The sequence below is a fragment of the Portunus trituberculatus genome, chromosome 46 (genome assembly GCF_017591435.1).
Source record: "Portunus trituberculatus isolate SZX2019 chromosome 46, ASM1759143v1, whole genome shotgun sequence".
Classification (NCBI taxonomy): domain Eukaryota; kingdom Metazoa; phylum Arthropoda; class Malacostraca; order Decapoda; family Portunidae; genus Portunus; species Portunus trituberculatus.
In genome coordinates this window covers 15,330,341-15,337,840 of record NC_059300.1, presented here as the reverse complement: position 1 = coordinate 15,337,840, position 7,500 = coordinate 15,330,341, and the positions used below count along the sequence as shown (strand labels likewise).

Sequence of the window (7,500 nt, the reverse complement as noted above, 5' to 3'; positions counted from 1 at the left end):
TCCTGTGTGTGTGTGTGTGTGTGTGTGTGTGTGTGTGTGTGTGTGTGTGTGTGTGTGTGTGTGTGTGTGTGTGTGTCACTAAGTAGGTTGTGAGAGTGCTGACACGCGGGGCTCTTGCAGCCGTAAGTGAATGAATAAAACATCGGAAAGGAAGGATCGACATATGAATAGAATAATATATATGGTCTGGATACTGGATACGCCACGCCGATACTCCCGGCAAATGTTGGCAGGATAAACAAGACACTCATTTGCACGCATGAACATCTATAACAGTATTCCGAAACCCTTCTGGCCGGACTTCGATTAATTTTAGATAGTTCGAGCTGAAATGACACGAGTTTTTATTTTTCCTTCTAATGGTTCTAGTGACAGTTTAACAAGCTTTCTACAATACTAATACGAGACATTATATTAAGAACCCTACTTGTCATGTCTGTAACCTTTGAAAATAGTCATGATGAGATAATAGAGCGTTTTTAGGGGTGATTTTCTACATTACTAACGGAGAAAAACTGTTGCAGATGAGGCTAGTCATCTCTGTAGCCTTTCAAAATAGTCATGGTGAGAACAAAAGGTTTTTAAGGATGGTTTTTACGATTTTGGGGACATTAACAAGATATTTACTTTACTATCCAGAGAGACACTATTTAGGACCCTGTTAGTCATAAAGAAAGAGCAAAATGTTTCAGAGCACGGTCCCTATAATCACACCCACAAACATATTCCCATGCCCTCCTGCCTTACCCTTTACACATAGCTTACTCTGTAGGTCCTGTAGATTCTCACAGTCCACACAGCATGATTGAACCTAATCTTACCACATCACGACCGGAAAGCTGAACTGGTTTGACTCTGTTGGACCAAAATACCGCCTTATCCACCTATCATATCCTGATAGGACCAGGTGCACGAAAATCCCAGTCGAGGTCCTCCAGCCGCTTCCCATTCAAGCATTCAAAACTTCCCCCCATACTCCCGCTTGCATCCACCACTTTCTTTACACCGACATTCCATTCCATTAATACTAAGTAGGAGAGAGAAAAATAAATAGGAGTAAAAAAAAAAAAAAAAGCCTTAGACAAATAACGTACAAAACTGATCAGTAAAAAATAATGAGTAGATGAATACATGAAACCAGAGCGAGCGAAGAAGGGCAAATCAGGAAGTAAAAGGCTTTATTTTTAGATCATTTGGGGACTAGAGGCCGTGGAGAGAGAGAGAGAGAGAGAGAGAGAGAGAGAGAGAGAGAGAGAGAGAGAGAGAGAGACAGAGGATAGGACATTTGAAAAGGTTATGCGTCATCAGAATATCTTTACGTCATGGCAAGTTTTATGAAAGGTAACTCCCGAACAAGGGCCCCGCGTGGAACATGTATGCGCACCCCAGATGTGGGCATGTCCTGTACTGTCCGCCTGGGGTAAATTGGGCGAGGGCCTCTTTTACATTGGACAGTGTCAGGAAATATTGAAATTGTAGTGATATTCGGTTTTTATGAGCTAGGTGTAGTGGTTTTACTACTACTACTACTACTACTACTACTACTACTACTACTACTATTACTACTAGCAAATATAGAACGAAGAAGACGACTTTCACCATCACAGTTAATGTTTCTTCCTTGAGAAAGCGATAAAACTGCTATTATTTCAAGTGGCTGTAGAAGGGAGCAGTCACAGCCTGCCCTCTAAACACAACTCTCCTACTTCTCATAAAAGTACATGCACTTACCACACACACACCCTTCACTTAAAATTTAAGATTTAAATAATGGTGACTCTAAATCCAACCTCGGAGACCTCTTCTGGGGAGGGGACCAGAAATGCCCCCAGGTCAGACTGCCCTCTCGTTAGCGACCCAAAATGTCTTGGCACCTCCATCAACTTTTTCTACATTAACTTATGCAACATTCGCGGTCTTAGATCTAATTTTCAGTCTGAAACACCACCTCTCCTCTACTAAATCTCATCTTTTCCTCACCGAAATACAGCTATCTGAGGCAACTGACAGTAGCCCTTTCTCTGTTCCCTCCTACTTTCTCTATTCTCATTTTTCGTTCTAAAGCTGGATGTTGCGTCTATGTGCGCAACGACTTAACTTGCTCTCGTGCCGATGCTCTTGAGTCTTAAGAGTTTTCCACCATCTGGCTTAGACTCAATAGTCACTCTCGAAATAAATTTATCTGTGCTGTCTATCTCTCCCCTAACTCCTCTGGCTGTAGTAAATTCTTTGACTATTTAACTTCCAAAATGGAGCACATTCTGTCCCTCTGCTCTTTCGCGTAGATCTCCATCCTTGGAGATTTCAATGTTCACCACTAGCTTTGTCTTTCCTCTCCCTAGACTGACCATCATGGTGAACTAGCCTTCAAATTTGCTATCCTCCATGACCTACAGCAACTGGTGCAACACCTTACTCGTATTTCTGACCGTCTTGGAGATATACCCAACATTCTTGATTTCTTCCTTACCTGTAATCCTTCAGCTTATGCTGTTACCCTATCTTCTCCGTTGGGCTCCTTCGATCACAATCTCATTTCTATATCTTGCCCTATTTCTCCAATCCTTCGCCAGGATCCCCAAAAGCGGAGGTGCCTTTGGCGTTTTGTCTCTGCCAGTTTGGGGGGACCTTAGTATGTATTATCTGATTTTCCCTGGAATGACTGCTGTTTCCTTGTCAGAGACCCATCTCTGTGCTGAACGCATAACAGAGCTGATAGTGTCTGGCATTGAGGCGTACATTCATCATTCTTTTTCTCAACCTAAACCTTGTAAACCTGTTCTCGTGCTATACATGATAGAGAGGTTGCCCACAAAAGGTACTTGAGCCTTCCATCTCCTGAATTTCAGGCACTTTATATTTTTGCCTGGAATCATGCCAAGTTCTCTTCTTCAACTTGCCAAACACTCCTTCATAAATAAAAAATGTCAAAATCTTTCAAACTCTAATTCCCCTCTTGACTTCTGGCAGCTGGCCAAAAACATCTCCAATAAATCTTTCAAACTCCAACTCCCCTCGTGACTTTTGGCAACTGGCCAAAAACATCTCCAATAACTTTACTACTTCATCTTTCCCTTCTTTATTTCATCCTGGTGGTACCACTGCCATCTCATCTGTTTCTAAAGCTGAACTCTTCTCTCAAACCTTTGCTAGGAACTCCACCTTGGAATATTCTGGGCTTGCCCTTCCCTCTCCTCCTCCCTCTGACTATTTCATGTCGTTAATCAAAATTATTCAAAATGATGTTTTCCATGCCCTCTGGCCTAAACCCTCGGAAGGCTTATGGACCTGATGGGGTCCCTCCTATTGTTCTCAAAAACTGTGCTTCCGTGCTTGCACCTTGCCTGGCCAAACTCTTTCAACTATGCCTATCGACTTCTACTTTTCTTTCTTGCTGGAAGTTTGCCTACATTCAGTATGTTCCTAAAAAGGGTGACCGTTCTAATCCCTCAAACTACCATCCTATAGCTTTAATCTCTTGCTTGTGTAAAGTTTTCTAATGTATCCTGAATAGGAAGATTCTTAAACATCTTTCACTTCACAATCTATCTGATCGCCAGTATGGCTTTAGTCAAGGTCGCTCTTCTGGTGATCTTCTAGCGTTCCTTACTGAGTCTTGGTCATCCTCTTTTAGAGATTTCGGTGAAACTTTTGCTGTCGCGTTAGACATATCAAAAGCTTTTGATAGAGTCTGGCACAAAGCTTTGATTTCCAAACTGCCCTCCTACGGTTTCTATCCTTCTCTCTGCAACTTTATCTCAAGTTTCCTTTCTGACCGTTCTATTGCAGCCGTGGTAGACGACCACTCTTCTCCTAAATCTATTAACAGTGGTGTTCCTCAGGGTTCTGTCCTATCATCCACTCTCTTTCTATTATTCATTAATGACCTTCTTAACCAAACTTCTTGCCCTATCCACTCCTACGCTGATGATACCACCCTACATCTTTCCACGTCCTTTGAGAGACGTCCAACTCTTCAGGAAGTCAACAGATCACGCAGGGACACCACAGAACGCCTGACTTTTGATCTCTCTAAGTTTTCTGATTGGGGCAGAGAAAACTTTGTAGTTTTCAATGCCTCAAAAACTCAATTCTTCCATCTATCAACTCGACACAACCTTCCAGACAATTATCCCCTCTTCTTCATTGACACTCAACTGTCTCCCACTTCCACACCAAATATTCTCATTCTGTCCTTTACTCATAATCTTAACTGGAAACTTCACATGTCATCTCTTGCTAAAACAGCCTCTATGAAGTTATGCGTTCTGCGGCTTCTCCCCCAGTTTTTCTAGCCCCTCCAACTGCTAACTCTGTACAAGGGCCTTATCCGTCCTTGTATGGAGTACTCTTTCGCATGTTTGGAGGGTTCCACTCATACAGCTTTATTAGATTGGGTGGAATCAAAATTTTTTTGTCTCATCAACTCCCCTTCTCTGTCTGACTGTCTTCAGCCTCTTTCTCACCGCCGAAGTGCTGCATCTTTTTCTATCTTTTATCGCTATTTTCATGCTAACTGCTTTATTGATCTTGCTAAGTGCATGCCTCCCCTCCTCCTGCGGCCTCGCTCCACTAGGCTTTATTCTTCCCCTCATCCCTATTCTATCCAACCCTCTAATACAAGAGTTAACTAGTTTTCTTAATCATTCATAAATTTCACTGTTAAACTCTTCTTACGACTTAACTTCTTTTAAGAGAGGTGTTAAGACATTATTTTGTCCCTGAATTTTGACTAATATATATATATATATATATATATATATATATATATATATATATATATATATTTTTTTTTTTTTTTTTTCATACCTATATAAATTTTTGTATTCCTCGTTCAGCACCCATCTTCAGTACACACAAACATACATAAAAACCTGTCACGTACGTCACACATACGCACGCATACATCTGCTATACACAGGCGATCGTTATCCAGCGTACATGAAGCTCAAGGTCGCTAAGGAGACGAAGTCTACCGCTCTGGTAATGGCCCGCTAATTGTGTCTCCCTATCCTTGTCTTCCTCTTCCACAGGCTTTACGAGTATTATAGGGTTCGTCCATGCGCACACCATTGCCTTACTGATTGCCTCCACGCGCATCTCTCTCTCTCTCTCTCTCTCTCTCTCTCTCTCTCTCTCTCTCTCTCTCTCTCTCTCTCTCTCTCTGGGACAGACGAGACTGTGTGTGTGTGTGTGTGTGTGTGTGTGTGTGTGTGTGTGTGTGTGTGTGTGTGTGTGTAAGTACGTGTCTATGTACACGTATGCAGCGGAACGAAATGAGAAGTGAAAATCGATCCTTCCTTTTACACACACACACACACACACACACACACACGCGCGCGCGCCCCGTAGCTCAGTGGTTAGAGCGCTGGCTTTACAAGCCAGAGAACCGGGGTTCGATTCCCCGGCCGGGTAGAGATATTTGGGTGTGTCTCCTTTCACGTGTAGCCCCTGTTCACCTAGCAGTGAGTAGCTACGGGATGTAAATCGAGGAGTTGTGACCTTGTTGTCCCGGTGTGTGGTGTGTGCCAGGTCTCAGGCCTATCCGAAGATCGGAAATAATGAGCTCTGAGCTCGTTCCGTAGGGTAACGTCTGGCTGTCTCGTCAGAGACTGCAGCAAACCAAACAGTGAAACACACACACACACACACACACACACACACACACACACACACACACACACACACAGGTGGAGCCAATGAAGAGTCGAGCCCTCTCTCTCTCTCTCTCTCTCTCTCTCTCTCTCTCTCTCTCTCTCTCTCTCTCTCTCTCTCTCTCTCTCTCTCTCTCTCTCTCTCTCTTGGCTGACCAGATCGATTTAGTTGAAGCCACAGCAAGGACCAGCTAGTCTAGGGAAGGGGGAGGAGGAGGAAAAGGTGGAAGTGGTAGTGGATGTGGAAGGTTAGTTTAGGGTTTAGGTGGTCCTTTTGTTTTGTTTTTTCTCCATCATTATCATCATCATCATCGTTATTTTGTTGATCTTCTTCTTCTTCTTCTTCTTCTTCTTCTTCTTCTTCTTCTTCTTCTTCTTCTTCTTCTTCTTCTTCTTCTTCTTCTTCTTCTTCTTCTTCTTCTTCTTCTTCTTCTTCTTCTTCTTCTTCTTCTTCTTCTTCTTCTTCTTCTTCTTCTTCTTCTTCTTCTTCTTCTTCTTCTTCTTCTTCTTCTTCTTCTTCTTCTTCTTCTTCTTCTTCTTCTTCTTCTTCTTCTTCTTCTTCTTCTTCTTCTTCTTCTTCTTCTTCTTCTTCTTCTTCTTCTTCTTCTTCTTCTTCTTCTTATTATTATTATTATTATTATTATTATTATTCTTCTTCATCATCATCATCTTCATTATTATTATTGCCCTTATTCTATTCGTACTCAAAAAATAAAATTTCTTTTTCTTCTATTCGTATCCTGATAATATAATTTCCTCTTCTTCTTCTTCTTCTTCTTCTTCTTCTTCTTCTTCTGCTTCTGCTGCTGCTGCTGCTGCTGCTGCTGCTGCACTTTTGTATATTTAAATTCATGACATTCTAGCTGCGGATTAAGAGAGAGAGAGAGAGAGAGAGAGAGAGAGAGAGAGAGATATGTGTGTGTGTGTGTGTGTGTGTGTGTGTGTGTGTGTGTGTGTGTGTGTGTGTGTGTGTGTGTGTGTGTGTGTGTGTGTGTGTGTGTGTGTTGGAATAATATATAAAAATTAAAATATGGTTTGTTCTTATTCTTATTCTTATTCTTCTTTTGGTGTTAATTTTAGAGCAGCTGATGTACACTCATGTCTACTTAAAGAGAAGGCAAGACCTGAATTGATTATTCCTTTTCTAATTCATACGACTCCCTTCACGTCAACATCATCCCTTCCCATTCCCTCCCCTTCTTTAATTATTTCTTCCCCTTCTGCGTGATAAACTATGGCTATTGATTTTTGTTATTAAGTTATGAGAGTAGGTAGATAGTAGGAGTACTAGTGTTGTTGATGGAGGGATGGTTTGGTAGTATTGGTATAGTGATGTGATGATGGTGATGACTTGTTGATGAATGTAAGAATGAAAAGAAAATGAGTGTGTGAAGGAAGATTGGTTTGTAGAAAATTAAGAAGAGAAGGTACCGGAGAAGAGTAGGGTTGCAATAGAGAAAGGAATGGACGTGAGTAGAAAGGAAGGAGGATGAGGATTGGGACGGATTGAGGACTCCTGTTGGATGGAATGGGATGGAAGAGGAAGACGAGAAGGAGAGTTTGTTGAGGGAAGAAGAAGTGGGTGGAAGTGATGGGCAAGGGAGGGCCCAGCTCAGGGTATTGATTCGGTCAAAGGTAAACAAACATCAGCTGGTTGAACGGGGACGAGACAACCTGTCCTGTCCTGGCCTAAGTTAGCCTGGCCATGGCTTCTGCACTCTCAGACTATACACATCTCTATGCACATCTCTTTACATGTATGGAGCCTCAAAGGCGCTTTTTCGGTGTCTCTCAAAGCTAGGTGGGTTGTGACGCCGAGGCCCAGGGCTGGTGTGGAGAGGGAAGT

General features: G+C 42.3%; 1 protein-coding gene across 5 annotated transcripts in view; it reads left to right on the top strand.

Moving 5' to 3' along the window:
• The window catches only part of LOC123520116 (RNA-binding motif, single-stranded-interacting protein 2-like), a 221,726-nt gene that overhangs the window by 85,781 nt on the left and 128,445 nt on the right, over positions 1 to 7,500 (top strand). The window lies entirely within an intron of this gene.